We start from the raw sequence: 24,831 nt of genomic DNA, 5'->3' as shown, positions 1-24,831 counted from the left end.
GGGAAAACGTGTGAAGCTGTATTAGTTACCTATTGTCATGGTAATGCATTACCTCAAACTGAGTGGCTTAAAACAACACAAATTTATTTTTTATAGTTCTGTGCATCAGAAGTTCAAATTTGTTTCACTGGACTAAAATCAAATTGTCTGCCAGACTAGGCTCCTTCTGGAATCTCCAGGGGAGAATCTAGTACTGTCTTTTTTCAGCTTCTAATGACCTCCCACATCCCTTAGCTTACACCCCTCATTACTCCAAACCCTGTTCCAACATTCCAGTTCCTTCTCTGACCCTAAGCCCCTCTGCATCCCTTCTGTCAGAACCAAGTGATTACTTGGGCCCATCAAGCTGATCCATACAGGGTCACTGGTGAATCTGACAAGACCTGGCTCTACACTTTACTATCGATACAACTTTCAATGGGGTGCTGAATCAACTTTGTATCAGAATCCTCATGTTTGAGATTACGATAATAAGAATGTATCTCATATGGTTTGGGAAAGATGTGCCATCACAGACAGACAGTGTTTATCACCAGTCTTTTCCATGGAGGGAATGTGGAATATATATATTAGCTATCAACATGAAACAAAATATCAAAATGTAAAAGCATTTTTCCACTTTGAGTTTTGGATAAGAAGGAACTGAAGTGACAGTTTGTGCAAAATAAACTTCATTTAGACTGAATAGGTAGTTTAGAACTTTGAAATGACTTTAAGTGTGAAATTGAGATGCTTTGAAGGTCACTTCCACCCTTGTGGCATTTACAATGAGATTCTTTGATGATGATGACGATGGCAACAACATATGTGCATATGACCTTCTCTATATATGACTCTGTAGACGTTTTCTCTGTACACAGTTTCTAACTCTCATTTACAGACTAAAAATACAAAACAAATCTCCATGTTCAGAGAGCATACTGTATATATTTTAGTAGAATACACAAGTTTTTATTATAGTTAATGTTTTATGTGTAGTAAGTTTCTCATAGAGTAAGAACTTCCTAAATATAAGGATTATGGCTTTGGTTTTTGTGAGGCTAGTGCTTGGCATATAGTAGATGCTGAATAAATGTAATTTTAATAAGAGTGTTATAGCACACAAACCAGCCTATTGTAGGAAAGGGGACCCCTTCCAGGGCCTGAACCTGGGCTCTTGTCTAACACTGGGAAATGAATTGTCTGAGGAGACACATCTGCTGACAAAGCAAGAGACTTTATTGGGAAAGGGCACCCGCGTGGAGAGAAGTAGGGTAAGGGAAACCCGGAGAACAGCTCTGCCACATGGCTTGTAGTCTTGGGTTTTATGGTGATGGGATCCGTTTCTGGGTTGTCTTTAGCCAGTCATCTGACTCAGAGTCCTTCCTGGTGGTGCAAGCCTTGTTCAGCCAAGATGGATGCTAGAGAGAAGGATTCTGGGAGGTGGTCGGACATGTGGCATTGCCTTTTGACCTTTCCTGAACTCTTCCAATTGGTGGTGGCTTATTAGTTCCGTGTTCCTTACCAGGACCTCCTGTCATAAAACAACTCATGCAAATGGTTACTATGGTGCCTGGTCAGGGTGGGTGTTTTCAGTCAGTGTGCTTCCCCTAACAAGTCTATTTAGCAACATTAAAGAAGTGCAAGCCAGGACTATTTTTTCAATCATAGGGGAAAAATAAATCACTGAAACAAAGGAGACTGATTGGCCTATACTACTAGGAACCAAACTGTGGCTGGTTCAAACCCAAGGATGATCTACAGAGATGAGGAATCTAGACACTAGAATTGGGACTCAGAATCAGCAGGATTCTTTCCATCAGTCTCTTCTTATCTTTTGTTTTATCTGCTTCCCATTGCATTTTGGTATCACCCTAGACTACTCTAGTTAGCCTTCTTTAGTAGTATGGAACATAGAAGTCCTATATTCCCAGGTTAGCAGCTTTACAGAGTAAGAAAGGAGATTTACTTGGGGGTCCATATGAGTAATCCCAAAGAAAAACACTGATTGAACATGATTTTTAAATATGTTCATTTCTTTTTATGTATCACTGATAGAAGGAAAATGGAATCCTCTGGTCATCTGGGTCACATGATTTCTATAGCTGTGTATGCTGAGATAGGGAGATGTTGAAGAATTACAGTAGAATTGTCTCCAAAAGAAAAGAGGAAATGGAAAGAAAAAATAATACAGTAGTTACTATGATCTATTATAAGAGTTAAGGACTAGCAATGTTTTTTAAATTTAAGATATATTTTTCCTTTCATATAATAAAAGAGACATTGCTTTTATGCAAATAGTGGTAATGCTGAAATAATCCACTGTCTCTAAGGGACCACAGATTTTTATTTTCTTTTTCCTAAATTTGAAGACTCTGAGACTGTCTATAGGTTCATAAATATTCCTCCAAAAACTGCTCAGTAGATTAAAAAAAAAAAAAACTAGAAATTTGTTTTAAGATAAATTAATCACACTTCACAGAGTAGGCAACTCAAATTTCATTATTTGGTGATTAAATGGATTACCCAGACATTTTGATAAGCAGATTTGGGTAAGTTTTCATATAGATTCTGTAGATTCTGGAAATCTAATGACTAATTCAGTTTAACACTGTACTAAGATGCCTTTAAAATTAGGCACTTAACTGTAAAAGAGATTATGCATTAATTCAGTGGAAAAATTCAATTATGATAGTAGGGAACATGATAATTTCAACTAAAAAATCCTAAAAAATATTGTAAAGTAAAATAATAATAATAATAAAATTTAAAAAAATCCTAAAACACTCTAAAGATAACATTACAGTATGAGTCAAATAGTTTCAAAAGTTAAGATTTTGATAAAAACTATTAATTCTTAATAATTTGAACTTCTTGGGGTTCAAATCAATAGTCACCATTGGTCTACAGGACCACTCTGTTTTGTATACCAAGTCAGCATAGGATTCAGGGGCTCACTGGATAAAGTGCCTTCTTCTTCACTCTTTGTGATGGAGTTTAAAAGAAAATATTACAATGTTCTAACATCATATTTTGCATGTAGCTGTCCATTTTCACAGCACCATTTATTGAAGATACTGTCTTTGGAACATTCTTTAACATCCTACACAAAAATATACTCAAAATGGATTAGAGACCTTAATGTAAGACCAGAAACTATGCGACACTTAGAGGAAAACACAGGCAGAATATTTGACATAAATCTCAGCAATACCTTTTTCAATCCATCTCCCAGAGTGATGGAAATAAAAATAAAAAACAAGTGGGACATAATTAAATTCAAAAGCTTCTGCACAGCAAAGGAAAGCATAAACAAAATGAAAAGACAACCCACAGAATGGGAGAAAATATTTGCAAACAATACAACAGAAAAGAGATTAATCTCCAAAATTTACAAACTCCTACAGCTCAGTAAAAATAAATAACTAAATAAATAAAATAAAAAAAAGAGTAGAAGACCTAAATGGATATTTCTCCAAAGAACACATACAGGTGGCCAAGAGGCACATGAAAAGATGCTCAGCGTCACAAAGTATTAGAGATATGCAAGTCAAAACTACAATGAGGTGTCACCTCACATCAGTCAGAATGGCCATAATAAAAAAGATCTACAAACAATAATGCTAGGGAGGGTATGGAGAAAAGGGAATCTTCCTACACTGCTGACAGACATGTAAGTTGATATAGCTGTTATGGAGAACAGTATGGAGGTTCCTTAAGAAACTAAAATAGAGCTAGCACATGATCTAACAATCCCACTCCTGGGCATATATCCAGAGAAAAACACAGTTCAGAAGGATTCATGCACCCTACATTCTTTGCAGTGCTGTTTACAATAGCTAAGACATGGAAGCAACCTAAATATCCATTGACAGATGAATGGGTAAAGAAGATGTGATACATATATACAATAAAACATTACTCAGCATTAAAAAGAATAATGTCATTTGCAGCAACTTGCATGGGCGTGGAGATTATCATACTGAGTGAAGTAAGTCAGACAGAAAAAAGACAAGTGTATGATATCACTTATATAAGGAATCTGGGCTTCCCTGGTGGCTCAGATGGTAAAGAATCCACCTGCAATGTGGGAGGCCTGGGTTCGGTCCCTGGGTTGGGAAGATCCCCTGGAGGAGGAAATGGCACCCAGTCCAGTGTACTTGCCTGGAGAATCCCCATGAACAGAGGAGCCTGGCAAGATACAATTTATGGGGTTGCAAAGAGTCAGACATGACTAAGCACAATACAGCATATGAGGAATCTAGACAAAGTTATACAAATGCACTTATGGTCAAAATAGAAAGAGATTCACAAACTTAGAGAATGAAATTATGGTTACTTACTGGGGTGAATGGTGAATAAATGGGGAATTTGGGATGGACATGTACACAGTGCTTTATTTAATATAGATAACCAGCAAGGTCCTATTGTATAGAACAGGGATCTCTGCTCAAGATTCTATAATAACCTAAATGGGAAAATAATCTGAAAAAAATGGATATATGTATATTTTGTATAACTGAATCTCTTCACTGTATACATGAAACTAGCACATCATTGTTCATCAACTATACTCCAACTAAAAAATAAATAAAAACAAGTAGAGCATCTCATATTGTTATAGCATAACTCTGCCCTTCCTTCCTTTGCCTCTCTATACTTGAATTTTCTTCTGTAATGTGAACTTTGTTATACTTTTTGAAGATAAGACTTCAGAGTTACATTAATTGGAAAAGTATAGAATGCAACACTCAAGGTAAGCTACTTTTGTCTTGATTTTAGACCTTGTAATGTGCCCTGCCAATGATAAATATCTATACTAATGGACATTTGAAAGAAGTTTTCTGATAATGATCTGACAATCTTTTCTAACAAATACATCTGGGATACAGTCATATGTCCACCTACTGATTAAATTTTTCCAGGAAGGAGAGACAAATCTTTGAATAATATATCATCACAACAAATTTGATTTCCTTTTATGTTTATATTTCAGTGACAGGCTTAATACCTAAATCAATGTGTTTAAAAGAAGCCCCCTTAGTTTTCTTTAAATGATTTATTGCCTCAGTTACATTATTGCTTCAGGTGTAATCAGGAATATTTGTCTTCATGTCACTGCAATGGAGATATGGATAGAATATGCTAATGTGCCTGTCTTTGCATATAATGTTATTAGTTCTTTTTGTTTGTTTCAGTCTCTTAATTACTGACAGTCATTTAAAGCCATCCATCTTTGTTCAAATTTATGCAAATATTGTAAGTTAATGATGAGAGTTTCAAAGGACCCTGTTTATCAGACTTTATTTTGGGTTTATTAGTCTATTAGTTTGTTCAGCTAAACAAAATGTCTTTCTTTAAAGCTGTAAAGCTAAAATTCATCTATAAAATAATTATTAAAAGTTCTTAAGGATAACCATGTGTTTCACATCAGAGTACAAATACCACTTGTGAAATCCAATAACTCTTCAGCCTCCCATTATTGCTTCGACCTCAGTGCAGCCCCCACCCATGTGTTAAAGGACTGCTCAGGAAAATGATAAGGTTTTGTTAACATTTACTCCCCAAATGCCATCTGGAATTTACTGACTCACTGCAATTTAAAACAGAATCCTCATAGTTTACTAATGGTAATTGGAGTTAATGGTATAGAGGTTGATTAAGATGCTCGTTTGTACTATAAGAAATGCACCCTAATTATGACCTTAGTAGTTAGCTCACACAATCAAGGCAAAAATTATCACTTAGTTTACAGCTTTGCATATTCATTGTGCACTCACACCTTCACATTTGGGTTACATTGTTTTGTCCTAAAACTCACATAGCAAATTGTTGGAAGTGCTGATGTGCAGCTCTCAGCAATATAATGCTGGATTCTCTCCCCATTTACTGTCATTAGCCAGAGTCTTTCTTCATATGCAATATATGAAGATCAGTAGCTCCTGTAAAATATTGGAATTATTTTCCTTAAAATCCAGATTTTTCAGGGACTGTGTTTGGTGGTGAGATTAATGGTACCATCCCTGGGCTCAGATCACTTGTAGGACAGTGGTGAAAACAGACACGGATCAGACTTTAAGCTTTCTAGGGTCAGGGACTGGATCATGTCCACTATGATATTTCCACTGCTTTGCATACATCAAGAACATACCAGCTACAAAAGCGGTGTTGTCTAGATTAAGAAGAGATACATGCACAGAGGAGGGAAAGTAATGTAACTGCACGGGTCAAAATGAATGACGCATTTTGAGCAGATACCCACAGAATGAGTAGAATCTTTCTAGGAAATAAGAGTGCAAATCTCCATTAGGAATCTAGGAATCTTGCGGTTTTCCAGATGTATTATGTGCAGGGCTAAGGGATGGCATAGAGTGAGGCTGGGATGATGGGGTTGCCAAGAATGTGAAGGCTTTTGAGTGGCATGATGAGGAGTTCAAGTGTTATTCACTGTGTTGCAGAAGCCATCAAAATTGTACTTTCAGGGCACATTCCTCATAGAAACAGAAGGACCAGAGAAGGCAGCAGAACAGAGGATGAGCTCACATACCTCAAAAGGCTCAGGTGGCCACCTAGCCTCAGAAAAATAAGCATGCAGGCTTCGTGTTAGCTAAATCCAAATCTGCCACCTTTTTAGCTGAATAAATACTCCATTCTCTGATCTTTAATATCCTAACTTAAAGGGATTACAATACTAATATGAAGGGTTACTTTTTAAATATTCAATTCAGTTCAGTCGCTCAGTCGTGTCGAATTCTTTGCGACCCCATGAACTGCAGCACGCCAGGCCTCCCTGTCTATTACCAACTCCTGGAGTTTACCCAAACTCATGTCCATTAGTCAGTCAGTGATGCCATCCAACCATCTCATCCTCTGTCATCCCTTTCTCCTCCTGCCCTCAATCTTTCCCAGCATCAGGGTCTTTTCCAATGAGTCAGCTCTTTGTATCAGGTGGCCAAAGTGCTGGAGTTTCAGCTTCAATATTAGTCCTTCTAATGAACACCCAGGACTGATCTCCTTTAGAATGGACTGGTTGGATCTCCTTGCAGTCCAAGGGACTCTCAAGAGTCTTCTCCAACAACACAGTTCAAAAGCATCAATTCTTCGGTGCTCAGCTTTCTTTATAGTCCAACTCTCACGTCCATACACGACCACTGGAAAAACCATAGCCTTGACTAGACGGACCTTTGTTGACAAAGTAATGTCAGTGCTTTTTAATATGGTTCTAGCTTGGTCATAACTTTCCTTCCAAGGAGTAAGTGTCTTTTAATTTCATGGCTGCAGTCACCATCTGCAGTGATTTTGGAGCCCCCCAAAATAAAGTCAGCCACTGTTTCCCCAGATGTTGCCATGAAGTGATGGGATTAGAGACTGTAAGGTACGTGGAACATAGTAGTGCTCTTTAAATACTGAGAGAGTATAGGAATGAATTCGTATTAGTAAGAGTTGATACATAAATAGTCCAAGTTTAAAAAGGGTGAAGGATCTGAAAGGACATTTTTCCAAAGAAGATATAAAATGACCAGTGTAAACATGAATAGATGCTCAACATCACTATTAGGAAAATGAAAATCAGAACCACGTGGAGATGCCACTTCACACCCACTAGGATGGCTATAATGAAAAACACATAAAAACAAATGCTGGCAAGGAAGTGGAAAAATTAGAACCCTCATGAACCACGGTGGGAATATAAAACAGTACATTCACTTTGGAAAAAAAAAGTCTGGCCATTCTTTGGAAGGTTAAACAGAGAGTAATCACACAACCCAGCAATTTCACTCCTAGGAATAAACCCGAGAAAAATGAGAACATAAGTCTGTACCAAACATATGTGAGATTGTTCATAGCAGCATTATTCATAACATCTAAAAAGTATTAAAAAATACCCAAATACCCAAGAAGTGATGAAAATATCAATAAAATATATTACATATGAAGGAATATTGTTCAACAATGAAGAAGGAATGAATTAGTGATAAATGCTATAACATGGATAAACCCTGAAAACGCTAAGTAAATAAAGTCAGTCACAGAAGACTGTATGATCCACAAGACTCTATGAATCAATTTATATGTATTATTTAGGGTAGATAATTCTATGAAGTGCCTGGGGCTGGAGCATTAAGGAGAAATGGAGGGTGACTGCTAGGGGTACAAGGTTTTGTTGGAGGACCAGGGAAAACAAGATATTCTAAAATTGATTGTGCTGATTATTGCACAACTGTGAATACACTAAACACCATTGACTTCACTCAGTACAATTCAAAGAGTGAACTGTAGGGTACTTGAACTATATCTCAAAAAAGCTGTTACAAGAAATGGAAAAGTAATATGAGCACTTCATATATGAAAAGTAATATACATAAATTATCTCATTTACTCATTGATGAAACCTTCCCTATGACAAAGGGAAATTCTAAACACCATTTTACAGGCAAGAAAACCAAAACTTAGAGCTACAGTTTGTGGGTGGGATAGCTGTGAAATATATTACATATATGTATTATAGCAAATTATAATTACGCTTAATATAATATGCTACTATACTAAAAACATATTGTAAAAATATTTTTTTAAATAGTTGTCATCATCATAGTTTCTCACCTGTGGCTAACTTCCTAGCTCCCCTCATTCTTGCTCAGGAACATATTCTCAGACAACAAATGGCCTCTCTAACCCTCCCTTTCAGTTCTTTAGTGTACATAAAGGCCCCCATCCTCACCTCAGAGAAAGGAATATACTGACCTCTACTTATTTCCCTTTCTGAATTGTCTCTAACATCAGTTATGCTAGCTGAGATATTCAGAAGCAGAGAAATTTCATGCAAAAATAACTGTTTAACATATAACACCTGTCTCTAGGAAGCCCTTTAACAATAGCTGGCCTTTTTAATGCTTGTAAGTGTACTAAGCATTTTTTTAAACGATATGCCTTTACTAGGCATTGTTTCACTTAATCATTACAACAAATTGATGAAGAGAGAGGTAAGGTGACCAACTCATCCTGGTTTGCTGGGGACTTTCCCATTTTAGCACTGAAAAGCCACGGCTCCAGAACTGCTTTAGTGCCAGGCAAACCAAAATGCTTGGTTATCCTGGAGAGAGGATTCACATGGACTAATCTTCTCAACAAGGAATTTGACAGTGCGCATTGTTCTTCTTGAAAAATAAAATGAAAGTGTAACCTCTAACTCTTACCCCATTTACAAGTTATTTTTTATGACATATCATTTGTTGATTGGATTACCAAGCTTCAAGAAGAGAGGCTCAAGACATGCTCTGAATAGTAACCAAGTGTATTTTAGGATACATCAACAAAAGAGTCGATAGAGTTATTAAGCAGACCTGAAATCTGGTGTAAAATATAATTACACATTCCATAGAAACTTTTATATTGAACCAAAGAGAAACGTCTCCTGTTTAAAATGTCAAACTGATCATTGTTCCTTATTTTTCTCTTGGATATAGAGTGACATTTCCATGAACACTCATTTCTGGTTTAGTGATACAGAAAAACACAATAGCTATTACCAATTATTTAGTTCCTACTGAGCTGTCCATAAAGGACTTGTGAAAGCAGTGGCATCAATTGATATTCCTTCCCCTCCTCTTTTGCCTGCTCTATTTACAGATAACATAGTCTGAGTCTTGATATGAAATTAATCTTCAGGCTCTTGTCTCCAAAATGCAATTCCTACATTTCATACCAAAGAGAAGTTATTTCTCTTTGGGGTTTTCCACCAAAATGAGAATTTAAAGTTTAAGATGCGTAAGAGAGGGGTGGGTATGGGTGTGTTCAGCTGTGTCCTACTCTTTTGTGACCCTATGGACCATAGCTGCCAGGCTCTTCTGTCCATGGAATTTTCCAGGCAAGACTACTACAGTGGGTTGCCATTTCCTCCTCCAGCGGTAGTGTCTAGGAAATGAGCTGTCTGAATATTCTTTTCTTTTTAAAGTTTGTATAAATTATTTTTTGAAGATAATGAGACCAGATGGACAGCCACAGTGGTAAACTGGTTGCCTGGGTATACTTGTCAGAAGGTAGGCGGTCCCTCCAAATATATGTAGAGTATGTAGCATGATGTCTAGCTCAATAAATGTTCAAGAAGTGATAATCTATCTCCCCTTCCTCACCTGAGGGATTAAAGAAGTACATAGAACTCGGTACTCTGTGTTGAAGCTATTAAAAAAATAGGATTCATGAAGGTAGAGACTAAGTATTTCTAATCACTGCAGCCTTGGAATTGTATAACAGTGTGCTTAGACACATTTTGTTATTAGGAATGCTTAGACATATTAATTAAGGAATGGATTAATGAGTTTCTCTGTCAAGGTATATCTCACCAGAGGGAATTGCATGGTTTCCCAACAAGTAGTATAGAAGATACAAAGAGTACTTCCCCTCATTTTTTAAGAAAATCACTCATAAATCTAGTAGAACATAAATAGCAGTCAAATTGTAGTCCTAACTGTGGTCCCATTTAGGGACCAGGTGATTGAGAGCAAACAGTGGAACAGAGATCATCTCTCTCATGTACTCTTTGAAGAACTTCATGTCTGTTATGGGGGGAAATTCATTGTCTCAGCAGTTGTTCAATTTCCCATTATTGTCTAAGAGGGGAGTCAATTCCATTTCAAGAATGAAGGAGGATACAAGACCATAATGAAAAAAATGCAATTACATACAAACCACCAGGTTCTGAAGAGTTAATAGTCAGCTTCTTTGTTGTTTCTAGAGCATCTGCTATTAAAAAGTCATTCCCCAAAATTTATGCCATCCATTATAAACTAAAATACAGTTTGAGCAGGAAATTAGAATATATTCTTTCCTTGGTTGACAAGTATTAGATCATCAAGTTCCGCTGGCATGGTTTGTTCCAGTTCTCCCAAAGGTGTGTATACTTTATTCTCTATTTGAGCCAATTTTGATGTGTCCAGGAAAATTATGAGGGAATGGGGAAAACTGTTTAGTGATATTTGGAATGAAATCATTTTTCCAGCAGATTCTTTAAAATCTAACATTCCACACATAAATCTTGTGACATCTGATTGCAACATTTCTGGTTAGTGCTACCCAGCCCTTGACCCATCTAAGCACCCTCTCTAACCTCCACCATATCAACCCAGCACTTGATGATGATAATGAAAAACATTTACTGAGCACTTGTTATAATTATGTTTGAAACCAATCTAGATACGTTAAATATGTGAATCATTTTAATCTCCACAGCCATCCTATAGGTTCTAGCATTGGTCCCTGATGGAGATGGAGACACTGAGTCTCAAAGAAATCAAGTCAGTTGCTTGAGGTCACCACCTATGAAACAGAAATTCAAATGCAGGCATTCTAGGATAGGAGCCCACCCTTCTTACCACTGAACTACATGCCCTTCATTCTGGTGGTCTTATTTCCTCTAGACCCAGTACCCTTTAGGGAGCCTCAGACACTGGTGGAACATTGTTTACCCAGCTCCTATACCACTCCATCCAGTTCCCTGGTGGCTCAGAGGATAAAGCATCTGCCTGCAATGCAGAAGACCCGGGTTCGATCCCTGGGTGGGGAAGATCCCCTGGAGAAGGAAATGGCAACCCACTCCAGTATTCTTGCCTGGAAAATCCCATGGAGAAGCCTGGCAGGCTACAGTCCACGGGATCGCAAAGAGTCGGACACGACTGAGCGACTTCACTTTCTTTCACTTTCACTATCTTTTAACCAGGAGGGTCTAGGTATCTATCAATGATGTCCCAGCAAGCTCTGCTTTATTATGGCATTGAAAATGTATGAAGTTTATCTTCAGGAGGGAGCCAAAGCACCCCTCCTAGTGCTAGGAATAACCCAGTAAATCGGTATAAATTATGTTGCAGATATATAGAGCTAATGATTTGACTGTAGTCTATTTCACCTCTCCTTCCCACCTCTACTCAGGGAGCTCAGCTACTTAAAACAAAAATTCTATTACCCCTGAAACTATTTCTATGTGACAGGGACATGGCCACTTATTGTCATCTATAATTCACAGAATACTCTCTATGGTTAAATGCCTTTCTCAGAGTCAAATGACAATGCCAGTTGGCAAATCCTTTGGATCAATTCCTGTCCCTTTGGATCACTATGATTTGTGGACAGACAAGAAATGGTCAATGCGTTATGACAGACATAGACTTAACAACCTACCACATGTTGCTGCTGCTGTATTACATGTCAATCTGGGATGGGGTATTACCAATGCTTCTATCTTCTTATACCCAGAGATTAAATGCATCTCTACTCTCTAGGCATGGTTCAAAATTTTCCCACTTTTTGCTGTTTTATTTTAAAGACAGATGATGTGAATTTACAACCAGAGTGAGTTTGAATGACATTATTCATTAAGCATGTATTTATTTAATAATTACAGTGTGCCATTGTTATATTTAAAATGGATAACCACAAGAACCTACTGTGTAGCACATGGAACTCTGCTCTATGTTATGTGGTAGCCTGGATGGGAGAGGGGTTTGGGGGACAGTGGATACATGTATATATATGGCTGAGTTCCTTCACTGTTCACCTGAAACTATCACAACATTGTTAATCAGCTATACCCCGATAAAAATGTTCAAAAAATTTTAAAACATAATTACAGTGTGCCAGTAACTATGCCGAGGAGAGGAGTGGATAAATAAATGAGTCCCCTTTTCCATGAAGTTTTTTAGTTTGGGGAGAAGGGACAGTGGAAAGTCAGGGGAAGCACTTAACAATATGGTTTAATATAAGTTCTATAAAAATGAAATAAACAAGAGTCATATGATGGATATCACCCTGGAAGAGCAGGAGGGAAGTGCAGTTAGTTAAGTTAGAGATGACTTTTCTGAGGATGTAATGTTTCAGGTGAGACCTGAAAGATAAGGACATAGACATGCAAAAACCTGATGGAAGAGTATTCCAGATAAAGGGAAGAGCAAGTTTGTCCCTAAGGCAGGAGTAAATCCAGCAAGCTCTTGTGGAGAGACAGGAAGCCAGTGTGGCCTGGGATGGGAAAAGGGGATGGAGACTGGAATTAAAGGAAATGTGAGAGGTAGGCATGTATTAGATCACAAGGAGCTTCACAGGTAAGAAGTCGTTTACTTACTTGTGAGTAACGTGAGAAGTCCCCAAGGCTCTTTAAAAAGGGCAGACCTTACCTAATTGGGGTTTTTGAAGGCTCTTCTAGTTGTTGTGGTGGGACAGGGTAATATAGAGCAGGAATGAAATCAGTGAAAACAAGCTTTAGGAACTTGCATCAATCTAGATGAAGTATGAGGATATTTTAACCACAGTACAGTAGATAAGCCTATAAAAGAATCAGCAAATATGCACAGAGGGACTTGGAGCAATGCCGGGTGTTCTCCTACTTGTCCTCTGGGCTCTGCATACATTCTTGTCTGTATTCTTTTTCTGAAACACACCTCTACCCTCTTTCTTGCCCTTGTTACTTCTACTTAGCCTTCAACCTGGGTATCAGTTTATCCAGCGAGTTTTTCCTAACTCCCAAATTAAGATGAGTTATTTCATAGCAACGTACACTGCGCTCCCCCCACCCCCACCCCTGGCCCTTATCATGAAACTTACTGTCTCTTTGTGTCTTTGTTTATCTGTTTCCCATGAAACTGTAAACTTCATGAAGAAAGATCCACAGCTTTGTCACTGTAATTAGTTTGCTCAAGCTGTCATAATAAGATACCACAGATTGGGAGGTTTAAACAACAGAAATTTATTTCATCACGTTCTGAGACTGAAAGTTCAAGATCAAGGTGTCTGCAGGTTTCATTTCTTTTCAGGCCTCTCTCTTTGGAGTGTGGATGGTGGCCTTCTTGTAGCTTCACTGGCCTTTCTCTTGTTCTGGTGTTTATTTTGTTGTCCAAATTTCTTCTTCTTATAAGGACATCTGTTATTGGATTAGGCCCTACCTTTATAACCTCCTTTTACTTTATTCACCTCTTTCAACACCCTATCTCCAAATTCAGTCCACATTCTGAGATCCTGGGAGTGAAGATTTCAATATATGAGTTTTGGGGAGATACAGTTCAGCCCATACTAGTCATTGTTGTATACTCAGTATCTGGGACATTGTAGGTACTTAATAAGTATGTGTTGATGAATTTTATCTTAGTTTTTATTTATTATCTTAACAATAATTATACCAAAGGGTATATGGTATGGCAATATCTCATTTACAACTCCAAGAATATTCATTCCTGGATGATCTAGGGTTTGAACCATAGGTTCAGCTTTTCAATAAATAAAATATTAAGTGGCAATAGACTTTTTTATTACCAAGATTCAAGGATTCTTATGGGTGAAGATGTTACTAAATCCTGAAGTCTTCCATTAATGCTCCATTTTTAGAGCAGGTTTCTAAGTTTGAGCATTGGTCTATATTTTGAATAACAGATTGAACCATATACTCTCACACCCTGAGAATGCATCCATTAACTCTACTAGACACATTATAATTTTAATTTATTTTTAATTCAGTTGAATTTATTCATATGGTCCTTTTCGGTCATTATACTCATCCTTTGAACCTGCCAGTATAAGCCATGCATGCATGCTTAGTTGCTCAGTCTTGTCTGACTCTTTCAACCCCACAGAGGACCCCGTCTGGGTCCTCTGTTCATTGGATTCTCCAAGCAACAATACTGGGATGGGTAATCATTCCCTTCTCCAGGGAATCTTCCCAATCCAGGGATCAAATAGAGGTCTCCAGGCAGACTCTTCACCATCTGACCCACCAGGGAAGCCCAATACAAACTATAGTGTTAGTCACTCAGTCGTATCTTACTCTTTAAAAACCCCATGGACTATAGCATGTCAGGCTCCTCTGTTCATGGAATTCTCCAGGTAAGAATAATGGAGTGGGTAGCCATTCCCTTTTCCAGGGGATCTTCCCGACCCAGGGATCAAACCCAAGTCTCCTGCGTCACAGGCAGACTTTTTACCACTGAGTCACCAGGATAGCTAATACAAGCTATATTTATACTCAGTTTTCAGTCTGGTGATCTTTTTATAATATAAATGTGGTCAGATCATTGCCCTGCTTAAAACTCATCTACGTTTCCCATTGATCTTCAGATGAAAGCCATAATCCTCACCACATCCTCTGTGATGCCCTGGATGTTCTCATTTACTTCACTGGGCTCTCGGCCTGCCATTCTCTGTCCTGTCCCTTGATCATTCCAAGTGTTACCGACTTTTAGCATGTGCTGTTCTCTCTGTCAGGAAATCTGTCCTTCCATTGTTCTCATCCTACATTTATCTAAGGTTACACAACATTTCCTTAAGGTAACTTTTTGAAATATTGCCCCTTCCCTCAAACTACTGCTATGCCATCTGGTCTGGGCTCCTTAGCTCCAGCTGGTTCTCCTTCACCCTTTACAACACTGTGATTCTTTCAATTATTAACTTGACTTATTAATGTTTAATAATTATCAGTGTTTGACTAATCATGCCTCCATGCTAGATGGTCAACACCACATGGGAGTTTCTGGGTCTCTTTTTGTTCACTGCTGTATCTTCAGGACTTATCTATTTGGACAATTAGTTGGTGCTCAATGAACAGCTATTAGCAGAAAATAAATCTGGCAGCCATGGAAACATTAACTTACTCGTTGGTAATTCCAAAATGGTAAGAAGACTGAAACTCCAATCTCTCAATTCACTGCACTCTCCATTGCACTCTCTGATATGGTTATAAGTAGTTAATTTGGGAGAGAGTGTGAAATCTAAGTGAGATTTTAAAACTAAAGAATAAATCAACGATAGTGAATTCAAAATTTTAACTTACCTGCACTAATCCTCAACTCAAGAAGAAAGCTCTACCACACATGACACATGATTTTCTCCCAGGTTTACGTTTTTCTTTTATCTTGTAGGGTGGGGAAATAAGATGAATGAAATTAAAATTCTTAGTGATTTCAGTGACAAATTCAAGTAATTTTAAAATATCTTAGTGAGAATAATGTAAATTTCTTTTCTATGTACATGAATCATACAAAAATGCCAAGGACTTTTAAAAGCTAAGGAAAAATTCTACTTGGAGTGCACATGTTTACAAATGACAAATCTAGCCCCAAGATAGCACGTGTCATTGCTAATCATTACAAACCTACTCTCTGCCTGCAATGCTATGAAAACTATCCTTTTCATGTTTCTTTCCTCCTGAAGAGATACAGATATATTGAAAAAGTAAAATAAAAGCTTCAAGCTTAATTGGGTGACAGTGAAAAGAGCAGAGAATTATTGTTTAAAGCTGGGTTTTCAATAAAACCAGTGGGATAGCTGGGAGAAATGACATCGTGTACCTTCCCCCAAGCTGACATTTAGTTATTAATGAATGTTCAGAACACCTCTTAGTTGTTTACTTAAATTCACTGCCAAATCTGTAGACACTGACATGGCAGATCTCACCCACAGCCCCCTTTCACTACCAGTAAACAAGAGCTTTGACCCTCAGACTTAAAGGAGCAGAACAACAAACACACTGAGCTTGCATCCAAAGCTTAACACGTCTGAGGTTAGAACAGGCACCTTTTGCCAAGTTTATCAAATGCCTCTCTCTGCACTGTAAAAATCAGTGGGCTGTCCCTCCAGTCAATCAATGTTATCTGTGTATCAGCAACACAAACGGGAATATGGTACATATGTGACCGGTGGGGGAAGGCACTGAATGATGGAGAAAAGTGGATTTAGAGATTATATGTGAATGAAATAGATATGTCCAGTATGGTAAACAATATGTGGTTAATCTATATCTAAAACTTTAACTGTTAATTCAAATTAAAAAATGTCTTCACTCGTAACAACTTGGTCAGAGTAAATTTTAAGATGTTCCATCTGAGCATTTTAGTGAATCATTCTTGGAAACCACTTCATCAATAATCATCAAAAAAAAAAATCCTCAAATTAAAAGTGATCTACACTTTACCTTAGATGTAGAATCAGTATTCAGAATCCCTCAATACCCACCACCCCACACACACACACAGAAGAGCTGACAGAAAAACTGATTTTTTTCTAGTTGTTGAGGCTATCTCAATAAAGTACTTAAGATGAAAGTAAATAAAACATTCACACAATTTGATATTGGCTAAACAGAACAGAATCTGTCAATATTTTTATAGTATCATCTAAGGAATTTATTCAGCAACTATATATGCAGCACCTCCTGTATATTGGACAAGTAGATATAAGAAGCACATGGTGTGGTAGGATGAGTTTAGGTTGTAGGGTCAGGCAATTTTACAACACAGGCTCTGCCTCCTTCTAATTCTGTTAACAGTGAGAAAATCATGGCTCTCCACTGTCTCATCTGTAAAATGGGAATAATAACAGTATCTATCATCAGCAATAACTATAAATATGAAAACATTATGTGTACAAGGAAAGTTCCCTGTGCTTGGCCGTAGATGATCCACAATTAGAGAACTGTCATTTTCTCTTCTTAGATACTATGATGCAATGAAGACCCTGTCCCTGTGGTCAAATAGATTTATAATTAGGAGGGGGAAGGGGAAGTAGAAATACATATTATGATATGAAATGCAGATGCAATAGTAAAAGTATTGACAGAATTTTCACAGAAGCCCAAGCATGATCCTTCTGAGTGGATTATATAAGAAGAGTTAAGGTGGTTGGGTGGGTGTTGAAGAACTGTCCCTTAAAAGAGGAAATAGTTAAATAAGTATTTACCATCTGCTGTGTACAAGGCTGTATGCCAGGGTGTTATGAAAGCATAAAAATGGTTTATGAGTTGTTGGTGTGATCATAAATTGGTATAACCACTTAGAAATTAGCAAGGAGGAATGTAGTAATATTGAAAAAATGTGTGACTCAGTGTCAATAAGCAGAACTTCCTCTATAGGAATTTGACCCCAGATAACAATAAAAGGAGAGTCAATGCAGCATTTTGTGAAGTGTCTGCTGCTGAAGTGTCAGTGAGAGGCAAAGTCACTTGAGGATTTTGAATAGGTGAGTGACACAATATGACTTACATTTTAAAAGAAAACCTCTGACTACCTTGAGAGCAGGTTTCGCTGAGTCTCCAAGGAGGTCACAGATAAACCAGTTAAAAGAATGTTTAATAATGCAGATTAGATTGGTCCAGTGTGATAACAGTAGAGATGGTGAGAAGTAGATGGATTCTGTATATACATTTTGAAGATAGAGCCAATGATATTGTGGAAATTTCCTAAAATTCATACAATGATACTATTCAGCAGTTAAAAAGAATTGGCAGACTGATAACCTAAAGATTCTAGAAATCTCAAAAATAAAGTTGAACACCAAAAATAATATATGCAATAGTACTAATCTGATAGAATCTCTATGAATCAAGAAACCCCTCACAGTACCATATATTCATAGACACATGTCTATATAGATGAAAAATGGATTATAAGGATAAACAATAAATTCGTCAAGTCGTCTTACCTGTGGGCAGATTAGAAAGGGGGAAGAAATTAGACTGGAGAAAAGGAAAAAAGGATGATTTCAACTATATGTATTGTTCTATATCTTGAAAAAGATTGAAAAATTGTTAATAAATATAACATGGGCAGCTGTGTAGTATGTACACAAGTAGTTTGCCACATTTCTAAATTTAAGAAAATTTAAAGACTATAGAGATCAATAAGGCTAAATCTTTATAAATACTTAAGGATCGATAAATGCAAGGCAATTCATCTGAAGACATATCTGGAAATTATTTCTAAATGCTATGAGGGTTGAGGATGTGACCTGATCAAATGTAATCTAGAGGGGCAAGGACAGATGGTTTCAGGCGATTAATAAATATTTGGTAGTATTTCAAAAGGTAAAGGGAGAAGGCGATGGCACCCACTCCAGTGCTCTTGCCTGGAGAATCCCATGGACGGAGGAGCCTGGTGGGCTGCAGTCCATGGGGTGAAGTCGGACATGACTTCACTTTCACTTTCACCTTTCATGCATTGGAAAAGGACATGGCAACCCACTCCAGTGTTCTTGCCTGGAGGATCCCAGGGACAGGGGAACCTGGTGGGCTGCCGTCTATGCGGTCGCACAAAGTCGGACACAACTGAAGCAACTTAGCAGCAGCAGCAAAAGGTAAAAATGCAAAAGAGTGATTCTGTCAAACAGAAACAAGAGGAAAGACAGGAAATCACAGGCCAACTTTTGGAAAGAGCCTGACTTTCAGTTTATAGTATCTAGACTCAACTGATGCAGACTCTTTACCTACATCCTCTAAAAGCAGAGAGCTGACTTCCATCACTGCCACAAAGAGATAATATTGTACAACAATTAAAAAAAAAATACATCCATTGGAGTATTATTAGAGGAATTTATTATGGTTATATAGATACCAAGAGATACTAGAAAATAAGACATTAAAAGTGACCCACCTTCTAGAATAATGAAAATAAAAGCAAACACAAAAATAAATAAATGGAACCTAATTAAACTTTAAAGTTTTTGCACAGCAAAGAAAAATATAAACAAGAAGAAAAGACAACCCTCAGAACGGGAGAAAATATTTGCAAGTGAAGCAACTAAACAGCTCATGTAGCTCAATAACAAAAAACAACTCAATCAAAGAATGGGCAGAAGACCTAAACAGACATTTCTCCAAAGATGACATATAGATGGCCAAAAAACACATGAAAAGATGCTCAACATTGCTCATTGTTAGAGAAAAATGCAAATCAAAAATACTATGAGGTATCACCTCACATTGGTCAGATGGCCATTATAAAAAAATCTACAAACAATAAATGCTGGAGAGGGTGTGGAGAAAAGGGAACACTCTTGTAGTGTTGGTAGAAATGTAAATTGATACAGCCACTAGGGAGAACAGTATGGAGGTTCCTTAAAAAACTAAAAATAGAACTACATATGACCCAGCAATCCCACTACTGGGTATCTACCCTGAAAAAATCATAATTCAAAAAGACACATGTACCTCAGTGTTCACTGCAGCACTATTTACAATAGCTGGGACATGAAGGCAACTTAAATGTCCATTAGGTTGCTTCCATGTCCTGGCTATTGTACAAAAATAGAGAGGGAGAGAATGGTGAAAGTCACTCAGTCAGGTCTGACTCTTTACAACCCCATGGATTATACAGTCTGTGGAATTCTCCAGGCCAGAATACTGGAGTGAGTAGCCTTTCCCTTCTCCAGGGGATCTTCCCAACCCAGGGATTGAACCCAGGTTTCCCACATTGCAGGCGGATTCTTAACCAGCTGAGCCACCACGGAAGCCCATGGAATATTACTCAGCCATAAAAAGGGAAAAAAATTAGGTCATTTGCAGTGATGTGGAGGGACCTAGAGTCTGTCATACAGAGTGAGTTCCATACAGAATGAAATCAAAGAGAAAAATATCATATATTAACACACATATATATATGGAATCTAGAAAAAAATGGTACAGATGAACCCATTCGCAGGCCAGGAATAGACACACAGACATAGAATAGACATGTGGACACTTGAGGAGAAAGGGAAGATCAGACAAATTAGGAGAGTACTACTGCCACATATACTCTACCATGTGTAAAACAGATGCCTGGAGGAAGCTGTAGGAAGCTGTTGTATAGCACACGGAGCTCAGCTTGGTGCTCTGTGATGACCTGGAGAGGTGGGATGGCGGGAACGGGAGAGAGAATCAAGAGGGAGGGGATCCATGTGTATATACAGCTGATTCACTTTGTTGTACTGCAAAAACGAACAACACTGTAAAGCAATTATACTCCAATAAAAAATAAAAGCAAAAATAAAAAAAAATAGCACTAACTTTTTTTTATTAACCAAGGAGTAATCTGAGATTCTACTAGGTTTCAGTTCAGTTTAGTTGCTCAGTCATGTCCGACTCTTTGCGACCCCATGAATCGCAGCACGCCAGGCCTCCCTGTCCATCACCAACTCCCAGAGTTCACCCAAACTCTTATCCATTGAGTCAGTGATGCCATCCAGCCATCTCATCCTCCGTCATCCCCTTCTCCTCCTGCCCCCAGTCCCTCCCAGCATCAGACTCTTTTCCAATGAGTCAACTCTTCGCATGACATGGCCAGAGTATTGGAGTTTCAGCTTTAGCATCAGTCCTTCCAAAGAACATCCAGGGCTGATCTCCTTTAGAATGGATTGGTTGGATCTCCTTGCAGTCCAAGGGACTCTCAAGAGTTTTCTCCAACACCACAGTTCAAAAGCATCAATTCTTTGGTGCTCTACTAGGTTTAAGGTAAAATAATTATATGGTAATTTGGCAATCATCTTCAGGAATTTATATTACTAGCAAGTGTAACCGGAGAAGGCAATTGCACCCCACTCCAGTACTCTTGGCTGGAAAATCCCATGGACGGAGGAGCCTGGAAGGCTGCAGTCCATGGGGTTGCTAAGAGTCAGGCAGGACTGAGTGAATTCCCTTTCACTTTTCACTTTCATGCATTGGAGAAGGAAATGGCAACCCACTCCAGTATTCTTTCCTGGAGAATCCCAGGGACAGAGGAGCCTAGTGGGCTGCCGTCTATGGGGTCGCACAGAGTCGGACACGACTGAAGTGACTTAGCAGCAACAGTGGCAAGTGTAACATAGGCAGACTAGCAAGTGTAACCGAGGCAGCAATTCAAGATCAAGTTTAAAGCATGTTGAATACTTGGAGCAAATGTTTGAACAAGCTAGTTAAACCAGGCTATTGATGCCAGTGTTTTCCTGCTCAAACAACAAATATCACCACTCCCATCGCTACCACCACAAACTCCCATCTCTCAGTGAAAACCAATTGCTCAGCCTTGGGTGCTGCTGGCAAGATCAGCCATCAAATTGAATTCTGGGACTGTGAGGTATTATAATTTAGAAGTCTGGTTTACAGAAATTAATGGACAGTGCACAACTCACTTCTCTCTCTCACCAGTTCCCCAACCAGAGGAGTTGCGATGTGCTTTTAAGGGCAGGAAAACTGACTGTGCCACTGTAGCTTTGTCTCAGTTTCTAAATCTTTATGTCCATGTGGCATTAATTTATCACTTCCTTTTATGTGTGGTTAATATTCTGACAAATTGCTTGATAAACTTGAATGCTAACAACCAGCAATAAGGCAGAATGAGGTACCAATTCTTTGCAATGATGTGGTGCTTGTAACATAGACTTGAGTTTTTATTTCTTTTCCTCCTTCAGCAGATCCTTTGTACAAAAGGATCTGATACAAATATTTTATTTCCATAAAGTATCTGTATACTTACTGTATGATTGCTTAAACCTTGTTGATAATTAATGGACAGGGGAGCTAGAAAGCAGGAATTTTTTAATTCTTTTTAGTAATTATCCCTGTATTTCTGTCACCATTTATTTGTCACAGGTGGACTTCGTCTATAAATAGCTCTGTGAAATGATGGACAGTTTTTAAGGCTTGTTGGCATGGAATCAATATGTGGCAAAAGGCACCATATGAATCAATTACATTGTCTCTGGCAGGGTTACCATGGAAGCTCCAGCTTTCCAGTCTATCTTACTTCTTCTGTCTGGGTAGTATTCTGCATATCTTTAATTAGAATGGATGCAATTTATTTAGTAATGGAAAGCTTACTTGAAGGAGTTCTGTGAAGGTGTCAGACAGAATTCAACCAGCCATGCATATTCAGAGAAGACTAATGTGAAAATGCAAATGCTTCCTCTAATTCCTTTCTTTAGAAAATAGAAGCTCTCCTATCTTGGAAGGTAGCTTCTTTTGATGGTAAAGAAATTACGTTTGATATTCCATCTTTACTTAGACACAAAACAAGAAGTGGTTCCGAAAATAGCCTCTTCTGCTGTGGATATAGTAATCTGCTGTATGCATTTATTCAGTTACTCTGGCATTTCTCAGTGTTAATGTTGCCTACAACAGCTTTGCTTTGGATGTAAACCACAGGGCCAAACAGGAATAATTACTGAGTCTCACTGTGCTCCTGGACCTGTGAGGAGATAAAGACACACACCTGTTCTTTAGGCATGAATGAACACACTGAGGGGAGGGAGGAAGAGAGGCAAATCTAACACAGAAATAACCTGCAAGGTACAGGCCTACAGGAAATGCTTAGGTAAAGAGAGGAAGAGCCAGAAGTCCAGCAAGACAAGGCAGGTGGGGACAATTAGAACACAGTTTACTGAGGAAGTGATTTTAAAGGACAGGCCATAACTGGCTAGCCAGGTGAGGTGGTGGAAGGACAAATGGCCAGAAGGAAAAATGTTTGAAAAGGCAGGGATTCCTGAAAGACCAGGCTGTGTTTGAGAAACTACAGAGAGATAGGCAGAAAGGATTGGAGAAATGCTTTGTGTGATCTAACATCCAAGCTGGACATGAATCTGAAAAAACTTGCATAATCCTGTCCTCAGGTCTTCAGTTTCATTTTGAAAGTAGGGAAGCATTTCTACCTTAGGGAAAAGTAACATGTTGCTGTGTGGGAAGAAGTAATCTAGTTTTAGCAAAATTGTGCAAGTGGCAATATTTTTGGCAATGTTATTATCTCAAACTCCTGGAATGGGTTACCATTCCCACCTCCAGGGGATCTTCCCAACCCAGGGATGGAACCCCAGTCTCCTGCAGATACTAAAACCTGGATCTTTACCAGATGGTAAAGAATCTGAACTGCTGGCTCAGATTATTTACCATCTGAACCACTAGGGAAGCCTCCTTTTCATTATCTCAAGCTCCTTTAAAATGAATTTTTACGTATAACAAAAGTTTTGAAAGAAGAAAAGATGAATTGTACAATAATTTGGAGAGAAGATATATCTGTACTTTTAGTGAAAAGTACACAAAATTTTTTCCCTGAGGTATTGAGATATTCCTGAACAGAAGCATGAAGAATCAGACTGATTTCCAGGAGATGATTTCCAGCCATGAAAGTAAAAAAGCTCGCTCCTTGGAAGAAAAACTATGGCAAACCTAGACAGCATATTAAAACACTGACAAAGGTCTGTCTAGTCAAAGCTGTGGGTTTTCCAGTAGTCATGTATGGATGTAAGAGTTGGACCTTAAATAAAGCTGAGTGCCGAAGAATTGATGCTTTTCAACTGTGGTGTTGGAGAAGACTCTTGAGAGTCCCTTGGACTGCAAGGAGATCCAGCCAGTCCATCCTAAAGGAAATCAGTCTTGAATATTCATTGGAAGGACTGATGCTAAAGCTGAAGATCCAATATTTTGGCCGCCTGATGCAAAGAACTGTCTCCTTGGAAAAGACCTTGATGCTGGGAAAGATTGAAGGCAAGAGAAGGGGACGACAGAGGATGAGATGGTTGGATGGCATCATAGACTCGATGGACATGAGTTTGAGCAAGCTCCAAGAGTTGGTGATAGGCAGGGGAGCCTGGTGTGCTGCGGTCCACGGGGTCACAAAAAGTCAGACACGACTGAGCAACTGAACAACCAGGAGATGAGACACCATGGTAAACTTCTTGGTTTTAGAATCCTTTCTCACTCAGGGGGAGATATGACTCAGTGGGTGAAATACCTTTTGAATGGGAGACTTTTTCACTGCTCCGCACTCTTATTGTGAAGGTGAATACTAATAACTCTTATTTAATTCACTTAATAAAATTCTCTACACTGGACCAAAGAAGCCCTTTGCATACATTTCCCATGTTATTTTTACCACTGTGCTGAGAGCATTGTTAGTCCTTCAGCTTACAGATAAGAAACTCAGGATCAGAAAATAGAAAGTAATGGCCAAAGATCAATAGGCCACCCTAGTTCAGAAGCGGTGAACTGGTATTTCAGCGCAGGCTATTTTTACTTTGAAGCCCTATTCTTATTCCACTCGGAGGGGCTCGGTTCCCACAGACATTCTTGGATGCATTCAGGCACCCGTGCACCACCCT

General features: G+C 38.4%; 1 protein-coding gene and 1 non-coding gene across 2 annotated transcripts in view; both read left to right on the top strand.

The window, feature by feature from the left end:
• Positions 1-24,831, top strand: part of KCNIP4 (potassium voltage-gated channel interacting protein 4) — a 1,310,185-nt gene that overhangs the window by 626,176 nt on the left and 659,178 nt on the right. The window lies entirely within an intron of this gene.
• On the top strand, positions 11,471-11,542 carry TRNAC-GCA. The gene has a single exon. It is a non-coding gene; the product is annotated as a tRNA-Cys (tRNA).

Source organism: Capra hircus, chromosome 6 (assembly GCF_001704415.2).
Source record: "Capra hircus breed San Clemente chromosome 6, ASM170441v1, whole genome shotgun sequence".
Taxonomy (NCBI): Eukaryota; Metazoa; Chordata; class Mammalia; order Artiodactyla; family Bovidae; genus Capra; species Capra hircus.
The sequence above is the reverse complement of the archived record's forward strand: the minus strand, read 5'-3'. Positions and strand labels throughout refer to the sequence as shown.